The sequence below is a fragment of the Sturnira hondurensis genome, unplaced genomic scaffold, assembly GCF_014824575.4.
Source record: "Sturnira hondurensis isolate 20B ecotype Veracruz unplaced genomic scaffold, ASM1482457v3 Scaffold0005329, whole genome shotgun sequence".
Classification (NCBI taxonomy): domain Eukaryota; kingdom Metazoa; phylum Chordata; class Mammalia; order Chiroptera; family Phyllostomidae; genus Sturnira; species Sturnira hondurensis.
The window spans coordinates 1,283,907-1,307,451 of record NW_028077960.1 but is presented as its reverse complement, the minus strand read 5'-3'; the positions used below and the strand labels follow the sequence as shown (position 1 = coordinate 1,307,451).

The following is a 23,545-nucleotide window of genomic DNA, read 5'->3' as shown; positions in this document are numbered from 1 at the left end:
AAATGCCAGTTCTTCACGTATATCATTTCACTGAACCTTCAGCAGAACTTATGTGAGAGGACTGTGGTTGCCACTCTCTGGATGAGGGAACTGAGCCTTGGGAAGTAAAATAACTTACCCAGGGTCCCAGAGCTAGCAAGGGACAGAACTGGAACTCAAACCCTGGGCAGTCTGATCCTCAGACTCATACTTCTCCCAGATGCCGCCCCTCACTCCAGCCCCCATGCTTCTCACGGGTTCAGCCAGCGTGTTCTTCAACCAGCACATGCAGGGACCCTGCTCTGGGCCAGCTCCTCTGTCCTCCTCCCATCTTGCCTCCTGCTCTGTCCTGTCTTTTGGACAGTCTTGTCTCCTGTCAGCCTGAGTGTGATGCCCAATCTCTGGTCCTCCCTACACACCACACCCTGGGCCAGGGAACAGAACAGGGGCTCTGGAGGAGGAAGATGCTCCCCAGAGGACTAGAGACTCAGACTGTGTGGGGGGCTGAGGGGGGCGTGACATTCTTCATGGGTGGCTCATCTGCTGTGGTATTTTAGGAGTTATGTGCTGTTTATAGTTGTGTTTGATTTCGGGGGTCTGGTGGTACAGCGCTGCGTGTCTGTGGCAGATGATCTGATAGTCGTCCTCGATGCCTTTTTCTTACTCTGCCTGCTGCTCACACCCAGCTCAGGTCATGGCTTCTGCTACAGTTTCCGTGCTGAGTCCTCCTAATCCCTCCCTCACCATGGCCAAGCCTGGGCTCTTGGTCCTTGGGCAACTGCAATAGCCACCCCACTGGTCCCCTGCTCCCAGACTGCTCCCCTTCAATCCAGGCCCCGCCCAGCAGCCCCAGGGAACTTCACAATGAAGGAAACGTCACAGCAGTCCTGCCCCTGTTAAAGCCCTCTAGTGACTTTCTGTTGCAGCTGGGGTGGAATCCAAAGCCCGTACACTCCCCCTCAGGGTCCAGCCTCCCTCTGCAATCTCACTTCCCACAGTTGCCCCATCTCTGCCCACCTTATTCCAGGGCCCTGGCCTGCCCGCTCTTCCTCAGAAACACTGGCTCCTTCCTGCCTCTGCCTTCGCCCACTTCCTCCTGTGCCAGGCATGACGAATTCCTTACCATGTAGGTATCAGTTCCGGTGTGACCTCTCCAGAAAGGCCTTCCCTGACCCCCCAGCTGGAGTAATCCTCTAGTGCCAGCCTAGGGACTCTGTCTTACATTACCAAGTTCAATGATCTTAATTGTACTTATCATTGACTGGACTTATCTTGTTTATTCATTTGCTTATCATGTATAACCCTCTCCCCATGAGAGTACCACATTTGTTTGTTTTGTACCCTACCAAATGCCCAGTACCCGTAATACACCGAGCATGTAGTAAGTGCTCAGTAAGTATTTGATGACAGAATGAAAAATAACATAGAAACATGTAAAGGAGAAACACACACCACACAATTGTGGATATAGTAGCAGTTAATAATGTAAAGTGTTTGCATGTAGTTGGGAATCACCCGCCCTTTTAATGATGGGTTTGGGGTGCCTGGGCCTAACCCACTGCATGCATGGGAGACACACACATGTACATGTGGGACATAAGCATGCACATGCATGTGTGCACACACGCTTCCCTGTTCAGTAGCGGTGTGACCTCTGGTGAGGTCTTTCACCTCTTGTGCCTCAGTTGGGGGAGGACTGCAACTGGGGGCAGAGGCCTGGATGCCATGGCCTCTCGAGGTCAACCCTTGCCCACAGGAGGAGCACGCAGGCAGCTGGACTGTTGTGCTGTGCTGAAGGAGGTGGGCAGTGTTTACTGAAGTCCATCTCCGCGCTGAACTGTGAACCCATTGCCCTCTGAGATGAGGATCTCACCCAGGCAGAGGGAAGTGGTAGGAGGGGCAGGAAATTGGCAGAAAAGCCTGCAGACATGAGCTTTGCTGCTGGGAGGTAGATTACCATTGCAGTATGGGGTCTCTTGGGTGCATCTGATAATTTTTAATTTTTGTGTGTGCTTTTTTTAAAAAAATATCTGTGGCACATTTATTTTATTTCTTGAACTTTTTTCTTCCAGTTGCTACAAAAAGAATTTCCATGAAATTAAAAAGGGAAAACATACGCACGTCTATGTTTCCACCACCTCAGGGCTACAACCGTTTTCTCCCTACCCCTTGATCTTTTCCTGTGAGGGCAATACCAGACCCTGACAGGACGTGTGGGAAGTACAAATGGCCCTGGACCTCAGGCAAGTTCTTCCTCTCTGCCTCAGATTCCTTATCCAAAAAATAAGGGTCTAGCAGCTGTTCCCTCTTCCAGTTGTGCAGGTTACAAGTCAGCATTTATAAAGCACTTAGAAAGGTGCCTGACACTTAGTATGTGTTTGTTAAATCAGATGAGTCAATATCTAGAAAGGATGGTACCCATATGCCCCATTCTGGCACAAAGAGGCAGCTGTGGAATCAGTCCTAAGAGTCAGCAATTAAGAGTCCAAGCCCCAACTCTGCCCTTACTGCCCTTGTAACCAGGAGTGTGTATGTGGCTTTCCTAAGCCTTGGTTCTTCCCTCTGTAGAATGGTTACTAATCTGAACCCCACAATGTCATGGTGTATCTGGGGGTACCGGATGTGAGTGGGCTCGGTAAGCATGGAGCACTGCATACTGTGGCAACTCAGCCCCCACCCTCATCTGTTTCTTCAGTTTTCTTGCTCAGTATTGTTAGGTAAGCATTGCTATGTGTCACAATCTCTAGGTTTATCATTTTTAATGGCTGTGTAATGTTCCACCGAGCAGAGGTTTCCTGCTGCACTTTGTCATCTCTGTTGCAGGATGCTCAGGCAGCTTCCAGCATCTTGCTGTTACAAATAACTGTGCAGCGAACAGCTCTGTGCCCTGAGCACTTTCCCACTAATGGATGATTTCCCCAGGCAACCTCAGGGACATCTTGAGGCTGCTTTGCTGTGTGGCTGAGGGACAGGCCAGCAGCAGTGGCTGGGAGAAGGAGGTCCCATCAGAGGTGGTCTGATATGCTGACACAGGAACAGCGACATGGGTAGGAGGGCAGCGAGACAGTGTGACTGTGATAGGAGAGCGTGATGGGAAAAGCAGGGCATCTGGCATGATGGTGCTGAACATGATGTGAGAACGTGGTAAGCCACCTCGGGGTTCAGAGTAGGTTCCCTGGAGAGTTGGGACTAGGAGGTAGAGGAAGTAGATTCTGGTTTTGCCTTTACCACATTCTTATTGTGCGTGACCTTGGGCAAATTCCCTCCCTTCTCTGGACCTCAGTTTTCTCCATATACTGCGGCCAGGGGCCAGGCAAGTTTTGGTCTAAAACGATGCTGTCTACTCTGGTAACCACTGCTCATATGTGGCTATTTCGGCTTACATGCAAATTAATAAAATAATTTATTTCCTTGTCATGCTATCCACATTTTAATATCCACTTGCAGCCAGTGGCTACTACGTTGAGCAGCACAGGCCCAGGACACCCCATCGCTGCAGAAAGCCCTATTGGACGGGGCCAGTGGAGAGACGTTTCTAGAGAGCTAGTGCCTTACTGTGTTGTGACTTGGGGTCTCTGTCATCACGCCTTTTTATGGAGCCAGGAGGAGGGTGAGCAGCCCTCAGAGGACCAATTAAGGACCTGAGGAGGCCAAGTGACTTTTCAAAGGCCAGGACTCTGGAAGTGTCCTGAGTCTGAAAAAGCTACGCCCTTTTTCTCTTTCCAACCTTTTCAGCTTGGCTTCAGAGAGAAGCTGGGGATGAGTGTGGGTCCCGCTGGTGGCCCCCAGCCAGGGATGATACCCAAGGGAGGATGGCTTGAAGGTAGAGTAGGTGGTTCCTGTTTCCTTGAAGGGGCAGATCCTTGTAGGGCCTACTCAGGTCTCTGCCCGTGCCTGAAACGCCATCATCCATCCCCTTGGGTTAAACATTATCCTCTCTAGGATTCCTTTAGAAGCCTGGACTGGAGATCAAAGAAGATGGCTACCTTGATGGACTTGTTCCATTCTGGCTGCCTCAGCCCCTAGGCCTAGTTCTGGGCACTCGCCGGGAGAGGAACTGTGAGAAATGAGTCCACAGCACTAGGGGGTGAAGCTCCTCCAACCCTCTGCACCACCAAACTCACACACTCTGGCAACAGCGTGTGGTTTCCAGCTGTACTTGCCCCCAGTCCTTTCTTCTCTGCAGAGGACAGACCTTCTGCAGATGCTTTTCTGTAGCCTGGAGATTCTCCAGGGGGCGGGGAGGGACCTGGAGGAAGGGAGAGTAAATGGGGGAGATAAGATGCAAGGTGTGAGGAAGTGAGGACAAACTTGACTGATGATGGTCTCTCCTTGGTCAAGGTGTGGCCACTGTCTGCCCTACCACCTGTGCCCAAATGTCCCTCTTTCCCCCAAATGAATCATGCTCATCACTCTTGCTTCTGTTTTCTAGGGATCCCAAGACCATGTCCTGTTTGTCCTGAGTCTATGGGGCCACAGATCCTCCCACAGGCATTTCAGAGCTCTGGCCCTGTCCAGCCTCTGGACCAGGTTCCAAGCCTCCTTCTCACCCCAGCCTGCATCAGCGGGACTCTTCAAGCTTCGGAACTCACCGGGGCACAGTAGTAGTCACGGTAGGTAGCATCTCAACCCTGCCCACTTCCTAGCTTCTAGGGATACCTGAGCCTTCTTGGTCCCTGGAATAGGAAGGATACCTTTATGAACACTATCTGTCAGGATCCTTACAGTTGCAAGTAACAAAAAAATCTATCTCAATAAAATGAAATGGTCAGCTTATGTAACCAAAGTGTCCAGCAGTAAGATGGACTTCAGGCAGGGCTTGATCCAGTGTGTGACCAGGATCTGGTTTTCATCTGTATTCCTCTGTTCCTCTTTCTTGGTGGTGATGACTCTACTCCTGGTGGTATTTCACAAGATATGGTCACCAAATATCTGTCAGCAATTTGGGGCAACCTGCCTCCAGGTTTAAATCTGGGATTGGGGTGGAGACAAAATCTGCTCTCCTGATAGAACAAATAAAAGTCCCGGAGTTGATCTCTTGTGCCCTATTGGCAAGACTTGGATCACCTTGATCCTTTAACTGGGTGTACAGGGCTTGAAAACACGGATGGTCTGGGGCTCAGGGTCCATCCTTCCCCAACTGTTTGACCAGAAATGAGGGGAAGGTGTTTCCCAAAGGAAACCTATGATTCTGCTGGAAGGAAGGAGATGCCCCCAACTGGGGGAGGCAGATAACAAATGATTGTTAGAGTCTGCCCATGCTCTTTTTCAAGGCCCAGTTTAGCATACTCTCCAGGAAGCTTCTGCTGACTGCTTCTGCCAGTGGTTATCTCCTGTAGTCCCACCTTTAGCTCCCGCCTTTTCACAGATGGAAAGACCAAAGTTCAGTGGGCATTTTCTCATGGATACCCTATTGGTTATTGCATGAGTGCCAAAGTGAGCTGCTTTCTTTGCCTTTGCTGCTAGGAAACTCATAGGTGGCGTGTGGCCCATTTCTGTTAAGTACTCATCCTGCTGTGGCATGTCGTTGCTCAATGGGCTTGTCTCTGGCTTTATCTTTTTCTCTCTCGTTTTTTCTCTTGCTCTGTTTTCTTCTCTTATTTTTGGGCTTCTGCTGTTCTCAGCAACATCACACTCTTTTAGAAGGAGCTGGGTATAAATAACCAAGAGTGGTTGTAAATGAAGCATTCTGCACCAAGTGTAGCCAAATGCTAGGCCTTCTCCATCCTAGGGGCAGCTGAGGGGTCTTCCCCGGACCCAGGGCCAAGCCTTTCCCAGGGAGACAGGAGAGCCTGACCATGGTGGCCCCAGGACAGTGCCCACCCTGCCCTCCACAAGTCACGAATGGCATTGTTTTGCTTCCCATCTGCTTCTCTCTTCCTTCCTCATTTTATCAGACACTAATGGAAGACACTGGGAAACCCAATCCTCTGATAATTAAATTTACTTAATGGGTATTCAAGTGGAATAATGAGAAGTTTAATGCGGTGATTAGATTTTTTTAATTAATTAAAATGAGAATCATGTGTTTTGCCAGCAAGCCAACTTGACCCTCTGTGTGTGAGTAGCATAGGCAGAGACAGTGAGGGGGCTGGGTGGGTGGCTGGGTGGGTGCTGAGGGGTGGTACAGCCTTTTGCCTTGGCATTGCCATTCTCAGAACTAAGCCCAGCTCTGATGTCCACTCAGACCGATGTCTGATTAAGCTCCCATTTCGGAGCCCTGTGAGTGCCAGGCCTGGGCTCCCAGACCCAGCATGGAGGTTTCAGAGGAGGGTGAGCAAGTGTGGCGTTCAGCAAGGAGCACCAGGGAAGGCTTTCAGGCACTGTGATAGGAGGGGGCACTTGGGTGGCATATCTCACTGCCATGTGCCTCCACCTGCGTGTTCAGCCAGACCTGAGTTTGCCTTAGCTGATGCTGGACAAGCTGGGCTAATGGAGCTGGGGCAGTGGGTGGATAATTGAAAAACCCGAGGAAACCCACAAACTACTTCTCCTTGGCTTGGGAATGCACCCATACCTGAAGTGTTTCCAAAGGCCTGTTAGGGATGCAAGGATGCTCTTCTCACCTTGAGCCACCTCTGCTGGGGTCTTGTGGTGACTCAAGCAAAGTGAGTGGGGGGTCCCAGCATAGCTGTCTGGAGTAGAGCACAGCATGGGTCTTGCTGGGGTAGAGGGTAGGCATAGTGGGGACCCCAAAGACAGGCCCTGACACCCCAGAGGCAGAATATGTTGTTTTCAAAGCAATGGGTAAGGCTGGGGAGAGTCCTGAGCCCTGGGTGGTAGGGAGCCGAAAACTTCCTTCACGGGGCCCTGACCCCAGCCCCACACTGAATGAACCCTGATCTTGGACGGATGGAAGCTTGTTCATAGTCCCATACTGAGTGCTGATCCCAGCCCCACAGTGAGCCTAGCATTGTCATGGATGTGTCAACAGAGAAACAGGTGTCCAGGTAGGAGGGGTGAATGGCTCTTTTTTTCCATCCCCACTGCCAGCTTTGCTGCCTGTGGGCAGGATTCCTGTGCCAGGACCCACACAGTGGAATGGACATGATGAATCAGACATGGTTTCTGCCCACAGGGCTGGTGGGGGAGGTGACGAACAAACAGGATTGACAGCCTGGCAATCAGAGTTGAGCCCCAGGAAGCTGGGAAGCTGCAGCTCTGTACTTAGAGCATTCCTCGGGTAGCAGGTGGTAGCAGGGAGGTGCTGGAGGCAGTCTGGTGGGAAGGTCGAGAGGGGTTCTCTGCTCTCCGGGAAGTGAGAGATGAGGTGGATTGCACCCATGGAAGGGTGGGGGGCCTAGGGTGAGTGATTCCCACCCCCACAAAGAACTGGCTGTGACTTCCTTGCGCCACCCTCAGCTCCTGGTGAACCAAAGGACATCTGAGGGGTTTGATGGTGAGCCAGGCACTGGGTCAATAATATTACCTCACAAGAAAGGCGTTTTTCTCTATCGCACAGAAGAGAACCTGGAGATTGGAGGGATTTGCCTGATGGTACTAATCTGCAGCAGTCTGGTGGGGCATGTTCCCAGGTCTGGAAGCCTCTAGGCTTGCACACTGTTGTGCCAGCCAGTGAACTTGTCCTGGGTGATGGGGCCCCTCTTCTGATTTCTCCACCCTCATCTGGATGAATACAGCCTGGGCACTGAGAGGTGGGGGACTTGAACTTCGGGCAGGTCAGACTGGTATCCAGGGCTTCCAGCTCTAGCTGGGAGTGGAAGAGGCGAGGGGGTCCTAACTGGGCAGGGGACTAGCCCCAAGAAGAAGGGTTCTGCTTCCTTCATCCAATCCCTCCCCTCTTTGGATCCCACCCCCCTGGATTTCTACTTCCTTACCCCATTTCTTTCCTTCCATGGCCCAGCCCTTTCTGAATAACCAGGCCTAGAGAAACCCCCCAAGGGGGAAAATGAGGCTTGAGAGGTGAAGGGACCCACTCAAGATCATGGGGCTCTTCCTGTCATTTCTCTTTAAGGTAAAGGGTCTGAAATCACATTATCTTGAATTTACACTTTAAACATAAGGACTGTATTAGGTTTGGGGGGGGACATGTGCACGTAAATTCACATTACACTGATAGATACCCTCAGGGAGCCGCCCTATCTCCTAGGTGTGCGCCCAGATGTGTCCACCTCCTTCCCTTGGTTCCAGGAGCTGAAAACCACCGTGTCATTCAAGCCTCTGAACAGTCTGGGAAGGCACATTATTTTCTGCAAGTGAGGGAACCAAGGTCAGGAACCAGGCCACAGCCATGCAGATAACTGCTAAGGGGGACTGCCTGGCCAGCTCAGATGGCCAGGATCACCCTGTCCTGGCCTGCAAACAGCTTTCCTTCCAAAGGCCTCCAGCATCCTCACCCTCCCCCCCACCGCCCCCCAGTCCACAGCTGCTTCCCTACTCGCCTTATGCTCCAGCCAGAAACCAGTGATTCCTCCCCAGCTCTCCCCGCACTCGCCCGCTCCAGGCCCTACTGAAGCTGCTCCAGCTCCTGGGAGCTCCCTCTGCCCAGATCCTCTTCCTCCTCCTTAATTGTTGTACACTGGCCCAATTGCCCACTCCTTTCTTTTTTCAATTACAATTTACATTCAATATTATCCTATATTAGTTGCAGGGGTACAGCATATTGGTTGGAAAGTCAGGTACTTCACAGAGTGGTCCCCAGCACTCTGTAAATGTGTCAGGCACACACCTGGCCCCATTCATAGTTATCATGACATTGTTGACTATATTCCCTGTGCTGTAATCTGCACCCCGTGGCTGTTTGGCAGCTACCACATTGTGCTTCTTAATCCCTTCACCTTTTTCACCTAGACCCCCAACCCCCTCCCCTCTGACAGCTGTCAGTCTGTTCCCTGTATCTATGTGTCTGGTTCTATTTTGTGTGTTTATTTTGTTATTTAGATTCCACAGGTAAGCGAAATCATATGGTATTTGGCTTTCTCGGCCTGGCTTATTTCACTGAACATTCATACCCTCCAGGTCCATCCATGCTCAAAAAGAGTAAACTTTCCTTCATATTTCACAGCTGAGTAGTATTCCACTGAGTATAGGTACCACAGATTTTTGATCCACTCATCTGTTTAGGGATAACTGGGTTGCTTCCATATCTTGGCTGTTGTAAATAGTGCTACAGTGAACATGAGGGTGCATATATTCTTTCAAATTAGTGTTTCAGGTTTCTCTTGGATACATTCCTAGCAGTGGAATCACTGGGTCATAAGGCAGTTCCGTTGTCAGTTTTTCAAGGAACCTCCGTGCTGTTTTCTACAGTAGTTACACCAGTCTGCATTCCTACCGACAGTCAGATACCACCTCCTTCATGGAGAGCCTGTCTGCCCTCACCCTGACCAGAGGCCAGGACCTTCTCTCCTGAGCACAGCACCACAGCTTCATGTCTGTCCCCCTCTTAGGCTTCTGTTTTCCCTGGATCTGACTCTGTAGCTGTCGTGGGGGCGGGGGGGCAAGGCCGGTCCTGGCTTCTGACTTCCCAGCCATTTAACTCTAGGGCCTAGCACACTGTAGGTGTGCAGGGGGTTGCTGGGGTTCTCACCTTGGGAGGGGATGCACCTCCATAAACTCACCCCTTTTCTCAGCAGTCCTGGGTCAGCTCAGCTGGCCCTACCCTTTCCTCCACCCCAGTTTCCCCAGGAGACCAGCCACTTACTTTAACCCTGGCTGGGTAGAGGTGAGGACTGGCTCTGGCCCTCTGGCCCTCTGGCCCTCTGGCCCCAGTAGAGCACCCTATGCATGCTCCCCACCTGCCTAGGTTCTAGGTACAAGAACAAGTCAGGCCCCACCCTTGGGTCTTACAAGCACATCTTGAAGCTTGGCAAGCACAGGTATCGGGGGAGTCCAGCCCTGTGTGCTGAGCATGATGGGTGCCTACACAGACACTCTGCCTGACTCCATTTATAGGCTCTGCAGATCCCTGGCTGTGTGACTTTCAGCAAGTCACATAATCTCTCCGTGCTTCAGTTTACTCATCTGTTAAATGAGGTGATAACAAACCTTCCCAGGGTTGCTATGAGAATTGCACGAGTCAATACATAGACACACAGTATGCTCCCTGAATGCTGGCTTTTGCCATCACTGCAGGAGGGAGTGTGAAGGCTGTGTGTGGGAGACATTCACAGAGAGTGTCTAGATGGTGAGGGCGCATGAGCAAGAACTCGTGATGTGAGGCACAGAACACAGGAAAGGACATCTGGGAAGAAGGAATCACGTAGACCAAGGCCCAGAGGCAGTCTGGGAGATAGGCAAGGGAGCCGTGCGTGTCTAACCTTAGAGTTGGAGTGAGATGAGGGATGACCACAGTGGCTGTGCATAAGGCTGCGTCCCGAGGGACCTTGGGTGCTACACTGAGGGGTCTGGACTTGGTCCTGCAGCCCGTGAGGGGCCATTGAATGGGGTATTTTCTTTTCTTTTTACTCTAAAAGCAATATTTGCTCATGAGAAAATATTGAAATAGTAGGTGTAGAAGTGTGTTCTGTTATGTAGGAAAATTCTCTCTTTGCCCTTAAATCTCATTCTGCCAAGTTCCAACTTATGTTGGTCTGGTGTACTTACTTCCAGAACTTTTTCTTTGCCTTTACAAGCATATTTCTTAAATTTTATTTACAGAAAAAAAAAAAAGAAAGAAAGAAGGAAATGGGCCCTGGTCAGGTGGCTCACGTCTTGTTGTGCTGAGCTTGTGGGTTTTATTCCTAGTCAGGGCACATACAAGAATCAACCAACGAATGTATAAATAAGTGGAAAAACAGATACATGTTTTTTTCTCTCTCTTTCTTCTCTCTCTGTGTCTCTCCCTTCCTCTCCCTCTAAAATCAATAAATAAAAAGTAAAATAAATGCAATCGTATGATACACTTTACCCCGCAACTTCCATTTCTCACTGAATAGTGTACTCGCAGACATCTGTCAGCGGCACAGCGCACGGAGCCGCTCCGTTTTATTTCCATTGTTGCCTGATATTCCACTGTTTGGGTGTAGCATCATTTATACAACTAGTCCAGGGTTGATGGATGTTTACATTGTCTTCCATTTTTCACTTTTGCAAATAATGCTTCAGTGAATGGCTTTGTGTATATCTTGCTGACACATGTAAGCCTGTCTGTGAGAGAGATTTCGAGATGCGGGATTCCAGGGCAAGGGTCGGCTTATTAAATTTTGGGGGGTACCGTCACGTGGCTGTCCTGAAAGGCTGGGCCATTTTAGGCCCCTGCCCTCCGGTGAACAGCATCACACTTTTTAATTTTCACCAGTCCAGGAAAACAGCTCGCTGTGGTTTTAATCCTCCCTTTTCTTCTCCCCAGTGAGGCTGAGCATCTTTTTCAGGCAGTCACTGGCCACTATATTTCTCCTCTGTGTATCAACCGTTTATATTCTTTGCCCATTTTTCTTTTCTTTTTGCCTTTCTTATAGTCATAAAGGAGCTTTTAGTATGTTAAGAATTTAAAAACTTTTGTCTGTTATGTGTGTTGGAAATACAGGGTCCGGCACAAATAATGCTTCTTTTTGTTACAAAATCTTTTATTACAAAATCACAAGCATGTAGTTCTGTAATACAACAGTATCACACTCAAGCACACCAGGTGACCTTTTAGGTGAAATGTTCAAATTAAAACTATAAATTATTACACCCACATCATTACCGTGCCAACCACACTGGAGCAGGCCTTTCTTCTGACAAGCCCTGTGTTTTTGGTAGTCTGCCGTTTGCATTTTTAACTGAGTGTGGCCCTATAGAAGCTTTAGATCTTTATTCAGTGAAATCCATTCTCCTCTGAGCTTCTGAATTTCACATCTTGAGCCACTGGGCTTCCTGGAAAGACTTTAAGCAGAGCGGGGATAAGGTCAGATTTGCGACTGGTAACGGTCATCTGCCGCTGTGCGAGGGTGGGGGGAGGGGCTTGCCATGCAGAGGGCAGGAGGCCGCTGAGTGCTGGGGTGGGTTGGGGGAGAACTTGGGAGAAGGCGAGTTTGAGAAATACTCAGGAATTAGCTGCCTGTGGCGATGGGCTGGATATGAGGGTAAGAGAGGGTGAGACTTTGGGAGTTTGGCTCGCAGACAGCGTAGATCATGCCACCACCACCCTGGGCTGGGACAGGATTAGGGAGGAAATGCATAGAGTTACATATGAGTGCTCACTTTGGCAGGGGTACGTGTACCCATGGGTACATGCATGCACACACGTACATGCTTAGAAGTTCTAGAGATGGGCGTATCTGTGTTTTGGCTTCATGGTGGGTGGGGGCGTCTACGTTTTGTGGAGTGTCTGTTCTCTGTCGAGTACTGTACCAGGCAGGACACATGCACGGGCACTCACACATGCCCTATAGTCTCTCCTACCACGGGTAAGGGACCAGGGGCAGAAAGGTGAAGTAACTAGTCCTGGTCACAGGACTAGTAAGTGGCAGAAAGTGTTTTGTTCTTGTTTGTTTTGTTTTTGCCACCCTGGATCTGACCACCCACAGACAGCAGTCCCACCATTGGCACTGAGGAGTGTTTCATTCATTTCTAACCTGACCAATGCAGTTTCATTAGAGACTCTTAGGATGAGCACTGAAGCCAGACTGCCTGGGTTTGAAATGCAGCCCATTGCCTCAGTTTCCTGAAAATGTAGATAATAGCGGTGCCCACCTCCCAGGGCATCAGTAGGACCGTGGTGTGTTAGCGCATGTGAAGTGCTCACCCAGGGAGGGACAAGTGCTGACGACGGTGATGATGACCACAGTGGCCCTGGCACTCACCCCCATCTCCTTTCTGCCCCCCTTTATTCTTCCTCCACCTGTCCCCACCCCACTCCTACGCCAGCTCTGCCTCAGTTCCCCAAAGGGACTTCTTCCAACGTTTGCCTTCGAATCTATGTCAGCCCCCAAACCCATGGCAGACAGTGAAGTGAAGCCCAGTCCGCAGAAACCATTCAGGGGAATGATCCACGTTGCGCGCCCCGGCCCAGCACTTTAATCAGGTGTTTTCCACTTGCCGGCGTGTTCATCCCAACAGTGCTCAGGTCTCTGAGAGCCAGAGCATGACGTCCAGGTCGCAAACTCTCTCCTCTCTGGGTGGGGGTGCTTTAGAGTACTTCTGAGCCAGGGATCCAGCCTGACCCCAGCCCGGCTAACTCTCCACTCTGGCCCTAAGCCAGAACTACGCCCCTGACCCCAGGACGAGAAATTCTCAGCATCACTGGCTGGAAACTTACGTGTGGAAAACGAAAGTGGGAAGCTCAGCAAATCATGGCAGCAGTTCTTTCCCACCAACATATTGAAGCAAATCCTGTGGCCATGAGGGTGGGTGCAAGGTGTCCAAACTGGGTTGAAGCTTCAGGTCTACACCCAGTGTAAATTTTTTCTTATACCAACAAAACAAAACAAAACAAAAAAACCTCACTGAGCCCTGGCTGGTGGAGCTCAGTGGATTGAGCGCGGCCCTGCGAACCACAGGATTGCGGTTTGATTCCCAGTCAGGGCACATGCCTGGGTTGCAGGCCAGTTCCCGGCAGGGGACACGCCAGAGGCAACCTACATTGATATTTCTCTCTCTCTCCTTCCTTTCCCCTCTAAAGATAAATAAATAAAATCTTTTAAAAAAACACCTCACTGAAATCCCTAAACTCAACATATGGATTTCTCATCATTAAAATAAACTCCCAAGTAAATAGATCATGGTAAAAAATGAAACTGTTTTTCCTGTTTCTTTGCAGTATTTTGCTTACAGTTACACTGTATCAGTCACAACCTTTTGTTCTTAACCAAAAGGATAGCAGAACTCACTTTGGACCTTCCCAGGGAATTCCAGCCTAAAGCCTCTGACAGAGGTTTTTGTATGACTGCTCTTTTGGAAAGCCCCCCATTCCTAGGCCCCCAAGTCCTAGCAAGGGTGGCTTCTCTTAGGAGCTTCTTTAATTTAAGCAATGCCCCCATCTCCCACCCAAGTCCCCCCTCCCCTACCCATTCACCTGGTACCCCTGCAGGGTGCCATGCAGTGCCAGTTTCCTGCTACCCTGACCAAAGTTCAAAACATAGAAATCTTGGCAGCAGCATCTGGGCTTACATACAAGGAATTTCTCGAGTTTTGCCTTCACAAGTAGAACGGTCTTTCTAATAGCGTCAGAGAAGCTTCACTGTACTCATGTTGGGTTTAGGGGGAGGAGTGCATTCCAGAGCAGCCTTGGAGAGGCTTCTCCAAGGCTTACTTCTTGGAGAGAGGGAACAGATGCAGGGTGTTTATAGATATAAGAAGCTTGCCCCTTGGGTTGCCTGCCTGTCTGCCTTTCTTGTCTTGAGGGGCTGCCTCTTCTCCCCGTCTCCTGGGTCATCCCACGCCTGGGTGATCCCACGCCTGGGTGATCCCACTGGTGTACACAGCATTTAGAGTGATAATTGCCAAAGAAAAGTGCCAGTAAGTTCACAGTAGAAACCCACAATTAAGCTTGCAGCTTGTGGTCATTGGTGGCTCAAGCCCTGTTGGCTGTCCCCCACCTGTCAGCTGCCCCAGCCAGCTGTCTATCCAGGTCAGTTGAGTTGGGGGCCCCAGGGCCTTCCTGAGAGCTGGTCCCAAACCTGCTTCAGGGATAAAGCTCTGAAGATGCCCTAGCCTTTATTCTAAAGTCAAGTCCAAGCTCCTGAATGTAGGAGAAGGCCCCAATTGTCATGGGGATGCTCCCACCTGCCTCAGCTAATGCCTCCCTTTTCCAGGTGGGGATTGTCTTGCTGATGGATCCTGCTGTGGGGCCCCCGAACCTTCCCACGTTCCTTGTGAATAGTGAATTCCTCCACTTGGGTATTGAGATTATTCCATTCCCTCTTGAAATCCTAGTTACTGCCCTGGCTGGTGTAGCTCAGTGGATTGAGCACGGGCCTGTGAACCACACACGATCGCAGTTCAATTCCCAGTCAGGGCACCTGCCTGGGTTGCAGGCCAGTTCCCGGCAGGGGACTCATGAGAGGCAACCATACATTGATATTTCTCTCCTTCCCTCCCCCTCTAAAGATAAATAAATAAAATATTTTTAAAAAAATCCTAGTTACCATATTTTGCCATGTATAATGGACACTTTTTTTGCCCAAATTTTTGAGAGAAAAATAAGGATGTATATTATACATGGGTGTGATGATTACATGCCATGGGTATATTAATGGGTATAATAATCCTGTGTATAATGCACACATGGCAAAACATGGCATTTAGGGGCTCCCAAATGGAGCTTAGTTTCCACACTCCGACAGTCATCTGAGTGTGTTCTCAGACCAGAGGCAGCAAGGACATATGCTCCCAAGTGACCGGTTGGGGTAGCAAGGTTGTGCTGCACTGAGTTCTCTCTGAACTCTCGGTGATTTGATGCGATACAGGTTCCCTTCTTTCTTCTTTTAGCCTGTGCATTCACATTACATGTCCAGTGTGGGAGGTGGGGAGTGTGTCAGGCCGCGGACCGTACAGCCACACGGGGGATTGGCCGAAGCATCATCATCCCATAACTGCCCCATCTGAAATGTGCGGCCTCCTTTATTCACTGTTGCAAAGAAGGAAAAAATGGTAGAGTCATATACTAGCTCTTAAATGCCTTCGCTAAGCAGGGACACACATCACCCTTGTTCACAGCGCATTGGCCATGTGGCCTCCACTAACCACAAAGGGGCTGAGGCAATGTGGGGGCCACTGTGCTAGGTGGAGAGGGTGTGGGGAAAATGTGCCTGGACATTCAATGAGCAATAAAATTCTCTGTATGGGGAGTAAAACTCAGAGCAAGGGTTCAGAAGAGCCACAGCCATGACTTCCTGTTCGTTCTCTGCACCTGCTGGGAAAAGCTCTGGGGAAGAGTCCCTGTGGGCAAGCGAGGTCCAGGGATGGCCCAGGCCCTACACCCACCAGACTCCAGGTTTAACTAAACCTCTCCTCTCTTATCCCATTGAATGCTTTAAATTCTAACACCACCCCATACATTGAATTTATCAGGGAGAGAAAGAAGCAGGACTGAGAGGGAGGATCAGTTCAGCTTCAGAGGGAGACAATCCAAGAAGAGACATAGAAGCCACCATGTCTGATTCCGTTCAGGCTGCTGTAACAAAATCCCACAGACTGGGTGGCTTAGAAACATCAGAACTTTATTTCTCACAATTCTGGAGACTGGGAGACCAAGATCAAGGTTCTAGAAGATCTGGTATCTAGTGAGGGCCTACTTCCTGGGTTGTAGTTGGCTGGCTGCCTTTTCATGGTACCCACACAGGGAGTAAGGGGTGAACAATTCCTCTGGGGTCTCTCTCTCTCTTTCTTTCTTTTTAACAGCAAAGTAGATTTTATTTGTGAATCTTGCCCAGAGTTCTCTCTGGATTCCAAATATTCCAAATATTCCTATTCCTATGACCTCCAGAAATAGGAACTCGAGTCTGGGGTTTGCCTTGGGACAGAGACCAGCCAACTGCACAGAAAACTCCACACAACAACATGACGTCTCCTGCCATCTGAGGCCTTTTATGCAGGAAGGGCCTCGGGAGCCCGTTGGGCAGTGGCTCATTTTGAGGAGGAGTCGAGGCAGGCAAGAGGAGAAACATCACTCTCAGCTTTTCCTGCTCTCCTCAGGCTGTTTCTGGGGAACTGCATACTTGTCAGCATTGATTTTTCTAACTGTGCAATGTCTTTTGTTTATAAAATACTCTTACCTTGCAATAGCTCCTGTTTACAGAAAGAAAAAAAAGCTGCTGACATTTTTGGGAGTTTCTGTAGTAGGACCCTGAAACTTTGCTTAGCAAAGTTACACAAAATGCAAACCATATAGGGACATTGGAACACACTGGTCTGGTCTGAGGTGCCCTTTTCCATTTTCTAAAATGTTTGGTTTTCATGACCATTTAAGTTGAGGGCCTGGAGCTGGCATGTGGAGGGCTGGGGTCACCTGAAGAGCCGCAGAAATCTAGGGGGCCCATGCGTGTACCCCCAGAGGCACTGATTTAAGTGCTCTGGGCTGTGGCCTGGATGAAGGACTCCAGAGCCTCTTGGTCTGGGGGCAGTTGGTCCCTAGTGGGTGTGTGAGTTCCTGAGGAGACTGTGCCAGGGTGGGCCCAGGGTTGGGCACATTTTTTAAGTGATTCTGGCGTGAAGCCAGATGACTAAAATGAGCCTGCCAGTGAGAAGTTCTCTGGGCCTTCCCTTCCCAGGGAGTCTGCCTCTCACAGGAAGTTCCTACAGGACACATTTCCACCATTGTCTCATCCCAGATGGGGAACGACGGGGAGGGAAGCTGGGCTGGCGCATGTGGAGAACCCCTACCCTGACCCCAGGGTAAGGCACTCCAGTCGCGCTCTGGCCCTGACCCTGACCTTTGCTGTGCCTTCTCTCTGTGCTCCTAGAACCTTGGCCATTTATTCTCAAGTGTTGTGAGTGTGGCTGGCCAAGACAGCAGTTCAGGTCAACCAGAAACAGAAAATCATGCAATGAATGGAAATGGCTCCCTCACAGTTTTTGAGCAGAGGACTCTTCCTGGGGAGTGTAAACCCCTGTCCTATAAAATATAACGGTTCCAGGAGGAATATTCCAACCGGGTAAGGGAAAGGCAGGATCTAATGTTCCAAATAAAAATTTCATTTCCCACCTCAATAGAGCAAGAGCAAAATCAGGATAAGGAACCAGCACAGATCTAATCATTGCAGATAGGAAGCTTATTCCAGGATTCAGCCTGCTCAGAATGGCAAATGTTAAGACAAAACAAGATACCAGTGGCTCCAGTGGGTCTTTGGGTGGCATCACTCTGATAAGGGGGATGATGTAGGAACCTCCTGCTCACCGTGGGCCCTGACCTTGACTTTCATGGACCTATCGATCCACTTGAGGAAGCTGGTAACCTTGGTGTAGATCCTGAACTTTCCTTTCTGTGCACATCCTTCTCCCCAATGGACGATGCTAATGACAAAGTAGGTGTCCTTGAACCAGGTGACATGAGGACCCCTCCTGTCCCCTTGACAGGCATCCTCGGGCTTTGAGTTGTAGCCAGCACAGAACATGTTTTGGGCGATGGTGAATTTGGTGGACAGCGTGTGTTTCTGTCCACATAAAGCACCTCCAACATCTTAAGGCTGGTGGTCGAGTGGTCCTTCTCGTGGGTACACCCAAAGTACTCACAATACTCAACACTCACAATACTCAATTTCTGCATCATGAGTGTTGACTCGGCCCAGCCCGTCTTGGGCAGGCAAGCAGGGGCCACGTTCATGTGGAATGTGATGGGCGTCTTCAGCTCGAGGACAGCAAAGTCACAGTCATAGTTCTCCTTGTCAAACATGTTGTGCTTTACAATCATCCCCCCCTTGTGCACCATCTCATTGCCATCTTCCTTTTCTGTGTTCCAATCACATTTTGTGGCTTGCATTGAGGAGGACAGACAGGACGGAATAACCCCACAGACAAAAGTATGAGAGGCACAGGGACTCAGTGCTCATTTTGAAGTGGGGCTCTGAAAGCCCTCCCAGAGGAAAGGTCGTGGAGAGGAGGCCCACCATGCTGGGCGTGGGCTCCAGGATCAGGGAGGACCTTGAGGGAGAAGTGCTGGGCTGGCTCGGGGAGGCCACCGCCACCCCTTCCTAGGCCTCCCAAGCCTCCTCGTTTTCCTCCTACTCCTCACCCTTCATCTTAATCTTCACCCTCCTCCTCCTCCTTGTCCTCCTCCTTCTCATCTCCCTCTCTGTCCTCTTCTTCCTCCCCCCTTCCTCCTCTCCCTCTTTCTCCCCCTCCTGGGAGGGGGGGTTCGTTTATAAAGTCACTAATCCCATTCATGAGCACTCTACACTCATGACCTAATCACTTCCCAAGAGCCCTTGCCTCCATACGCCATTGCACTGGTGATTAGATTTCAATATGTGAATGGGGGGGGGGTAGATACAACATTCAGTCTCTGGCACGCTCAAGCCCTGTGGACAGGCTCAAGCACAGGACAGCACCCTTGCTGGGAGAGAAAGAGCTGCAAGTTGTTGGCTTTCTTCCATGCTTTTATTCCTCAGCACATGTGGCTGCTGTGGGCTGTGTAATGTGCTGATTACAACTGCAGAGTCTGGCTGCAGAACACTGGGATCGAGGTTTGGCTTGGCTTACTAGTTATGTGACCTTGAGCCAGTTACTTCTTTCTGCCTTGGTGTTTTCCTCTTTAAAATGGGGATATTGATAGCATGTGTCTCTCAGGGTAGTTGTGAAGGTTGAGTGGATATTTATAAAGCCCTCAGAACAATACTGGGAGTGTGATAAGGGCTCTGTGAATGTTGGCTGTCACCACTGTCTCTGTGTCATCACCATCACCATCCAGATATTGTTCTAGGTGTCGGGGAGTGGAGTCAAGGTCCCTGCTCTCCCATATGATGGGGAAAATGGAAACTAAACAGATAAATAATTCAATTCAGAAGATAATTTCAGATAGTGATGGCACTGAAACAAAAAATAGGGCACATGAAAAATCATTAATCATAATTAGCCAATAGGGAAGTGCAAGTTAATATGGCAGTGAGATACCACCGCATAGCTACTGCAGTGCGCCGGCGTTCACAGAACGGACGGCTCCGAGAGCTGGTGAGGGGGCAGTGCGCACGGGACTCTCATCTGCCACTGCTGCTGGTGAGGCCGTAGAATGGTAGAGCCACTTTGGAAAGCAGTTTGGCAGTTTCTTATAAAGTTGAAAATATGCTTTTCATGTAAGCCAGCAATCCTACTTAGGTACCCAAGAGAAATAATGACTTACATCCACACAAAAACCTGTGGGCAAATATTTAAGGCAGCTCTATTCATAATCACCAAAAGCTGGAAACAAACCAGATGTCCTTCAACTGCTGAATGGATAAACAATTGAATACCACTCAGCAATAAAAAAGAGTGAAATTCTGATACAAGAAACAACACAAGTAAATCTCAAATGCATAATATGCTAAGTGAACAAAGCCAGACAAAAAGCTACATACAGATGATTCAATTTATATCACATTCTGGAAAAGGCAAAACTATAGGGAAGAAAACAGATCAGTGGTTAGGTTGTTAGTGCCTGGGGTTGGGGGCAGTTGACTACAAAAGAAGAACACAGGGAGATTTTTTAGGGTAATAGAATTGTTCTATATCTTGATTGTGGTAGTGGTTACATGGCTGTGTGCAGCTGTCAAAACTCAGAGAGCTGTGCGCTAAAAGGGTAGATTTTACTGTGGGTGAATTATGTCTCAATTAACCTGATGGGGGGGGGAGCTCACTGGGGGATTACTGAGACAGGGAAAACCCAATGATGAATCAGTCAGTCAAGGTGTGTGACATGGGTAAGGAGGGGCTCCCACATACAGTAATCAGGGAGGGCTTTCTGAGGAGGTGCCTTGAGCTGAAACTGGATGAGGAGGAGCCGGGCCTAAGAGGGTGGTGTGTCGGGCAGAGAGCAACAAGGTGGCCCATGTGGTCTAGAGCTGGGAAGGGGAGGAAGAGAGGGCAGGAGACAGGGCAGGGGCTTGGACTCTTCTCTGAGGAAAACACTGAAGCACTGATGTGGGTAAAATGCCCCAGGGAGTGTGGGGAGGGGAGGACAGAAAACAGCAGCTTGTGACCATGTGTAGGAGTGATGGAGGGATGGGTGTGACGACCCAGGAAGAAGGTGGGTCGGGGAGCTCTGCAGGCTGCGGTGGGAGGACCTGGCACAGGCAGGTGGGACCTTGCTGTTTGGACCTTGCTGAGAGTATTGCAGGTGGTGGCGGGTGTGGGGGGCAGAAGCCAGACATTCTGGGTTGAGGATATGTAAGTGAAGCTCACAGGGGACAGACTTGGAGGGAAACAGTGGGGATCTCAAAGAGAATGGAGTGGAGCTACTCATTTGTGTGTGTGTGTGTGGTGTGTATGTATATGTATGGGGGGTGTGTCCAGAAAGTATCCAGCTGCATGCTATGAAAAATAGAGGCATTTATTGAAGAAGGTACAAGAAACATTGTACATAGGACAGTGATGCCTCAGTCCCCTTTAAAGTAGGCACCTTGGGACCTCACACTGTTCTCTCAATCACCATCAGCTGCCCTTTCATATTTTCCTGAATCTCACCAGCAGTCTGAAGTGTCTTCCCTCTCAAAGGTGATTTGAGTTTTGGGAAAAGCCAGAAGTCACAGGGCACCAAGTCTGGGCTGTAGGGGGACTGAGTCACCTGGGTGATTTGACATTTCACCAAAAAACTCTGCACGAGACATGATGCATGAGTGGGCGCATTGTCGTGATGAAGCTGCCAATCGCCAGTTGTCCATAGCTGAGGACTTCTGAATCATCTAAATAGTTTCTGCAGAGGAATGTTCAAACTTCACACAAAATTTGATGCAGATCTGTTGCTCTACTTGCTCAGTCATTTTGAATGTGACGGCCACACAGTACACATGCTCATTCAAGGGCGTCTACCACTCCCACTGACTAGTGCAGTAAAGTCCTCATTGTTCACACATGTGCATTCCAGTCCACTCTCCTTGGCTGCCAGCTTACATCAGTGCAACATGCAAACTGTTGCCTGTAACATGCCAGGTTACATGCAAACTGTTCTCAGTATATTTTCAATGGCTGGAGTTTTTCCAGACAGACCTTGTATAAGTATGTGTGTCTGCATGTGTGTATGTGTGTGCATGCATACATGAGTGTACACGTTGTGAACACAACTTACAGAGTGGGATTGGCTGGTGGAGAACAGTATGAGATGGTGAGAAGTGGGGCTTGGATAAGACCTTGAATGCCAGGCCAGAGAGGCCCCTCAAGGGGGCTGGGGCACAGCAGGGAGGCTGGCGCCATGAGGCCCATCCCTATGGTGGGAAACAGCACGGGGCCCACTGGGCTGGGGGACCAGGATCTGTCTGAGGAACCTCGTGCTGGGCGAGCCCACCTGGAGTAAGAGGAGCCCCATCTTTGCCCGCATTAATCTTCCTTCTCCTCCCCTACAGTGCATGCTGGGACCACGACGGACAGGCTGCCGCTCCCTAAGCCCCCAGAGGCTGGTCTGTTTGCCTCCTGGCACCATCTGACTCAGGTAGGGGAAGAGTGTGGTGGGCTCACTGGTCTCATGCCTCTGTACCAGGTGGGAGGGCTCTGGGAGCGAGGATGGAATGAGTCCTTACTGGGGGCCGTCGTGAGAGGAGCTCAGCAGGGTCTTCTGGAGGGGAGTTGCCAGACCTCTGAGAATGTGGGCCACCCCAGCAGCTATGTATCCTCACCAGGCCACCTCCTGGGCACTGAGGGGCTGGCCGTAGAATACATAATCCCACCAGTGCCTGTTCGCTCTCACATGTTCACTGTGGTTTGTTCAGGACTTGCATGCACACACCTGTTAAGTACTTTGGCTGAGAGGTTTTGCTTCCGTGGGGCTCCCCTTGCGGTTGCTTTGGCTTTTTTCTGCCAGTCACCGAACTCATCTTGTGCACATGCTTCCGTGAGTGACGGCTCTGACTCTGGAAGGTCCTGCTCCCTGTGGGACTCCCCCAGGGCAGAGGCGCTCCTCTCAACACCAGGCACGACCCAGCTTACCTTTCTGCTTGGTGTTTCTCTGCTGCTTCTGGACACCTCAGGCGACACTTTCTGCTTGAGGCCAAGAGTCCCAAGGGCTGGGATGGGTTGTGGGCTAGGTTTGCCAGAAAAAATACAGAATGTCCAGTTAAATTGGAACTTTAGACAGATAACAATTTTTTCTTAGTGTAAGTGTACCCCAAATACTGCATGGGAAGTACAATTTTATTTGCTAACTCTGACAACCCTAGTGGAGGCTGATACTCTAGTCTCCCTCCTCTGGCCAGTCCTCCCTGCTGGACTCACCTTGACCCCTCAGATCAGTGGCCTCCAGTGCCTGTGACAGGTGTCCCAGAGCCAAGGATGGCCAAGCTTGCTCAGGCCAACGTGAGCGGCCATTGCCAGATCTCTCAGACCCCACAAGGCGTTCCCACAGGAGGCCGGGGCAGCAGCTGGGGCCGTTGAGAGTGGTCTCAGGGCCCTGTCTTCCCCTGTCTGGCGCTCTCAGCAGAGTCCTGGTTTAGCAGGTCATGGGTCAGGGTTGGCTGGGCCTTTGTGCCTGTGAACAGAGTTGTCAGACAGGCCTGGAACTGTGGAAGGACCCAGGAACAGAAAATTGTTTTATGAGCTTGGAACCCAGAGTGCTTGAGGGTGCGGTGCGAAGGCAGAGATGAGGTAACGGGGATGAGGCAGGGTCAGACTGGAGGGGGTTTGGAGGGCCCTGTTTCTGCATTCTCCATGTAGGAGAGACACGGGAAGTGTTTTGTTTTGTTTTCTGTAAAGGTGAGTTATTTTTCTGACTATTAAGGTAATATTTTCTTTATATGTTACCTATCTACCTAATGATCCAGAAGCATTTCAAGCATACAGTTCAGTCTCTTCCCATAATTTCTTCCTTTTCAGGGCTAAACATTTCCAGATTTTTTTCTATGTACTTATAAACATATTTTAAAAGGAAAAACGTGGGCTTATGCTAGTTATACTGCTCTGTCACTTGATTTTTTAACTTTCAAATATTGTGTAGCTCATTCCATAGTTCTTCAGTCTCCTTTTATACCCATTGATTAGATGGTCTTCATATTCGGTATCA

The 23,545-nt window shown here is 49.9% G+C and overlaps 1 protein-coding gene and 1 pseudogene across 1 annotated transcript in view; one reads left to right on the top strand and one right to left on the bottom strand.

Annotated features, from left to right (window-relative positions):
* Positions 1-23,545, top strand: part of LINGO1 (leucine rich repeat and Ig domain containing 1) — a 182,089-nt gene that overhangs the window by 96,076 nt on the left and 62,468 nt on the right. Inside the window, exons 2-3 of the mRNA XM_037046973.1 lie at positions 4,412-4,592; positions 21,897-21,982. The gene's annotated coding sequence lies outside the window, so the exon portion shown is untranslated. The remainder of the gene's footprint in view (positions 1-4,411; positions 4,593-21,896; positions 21,983-23,545) is intronic.
* Positions 17,721-18,343, bottom strand: LOC118987669 (coagulation factor X-like; annotated as a pseudogene).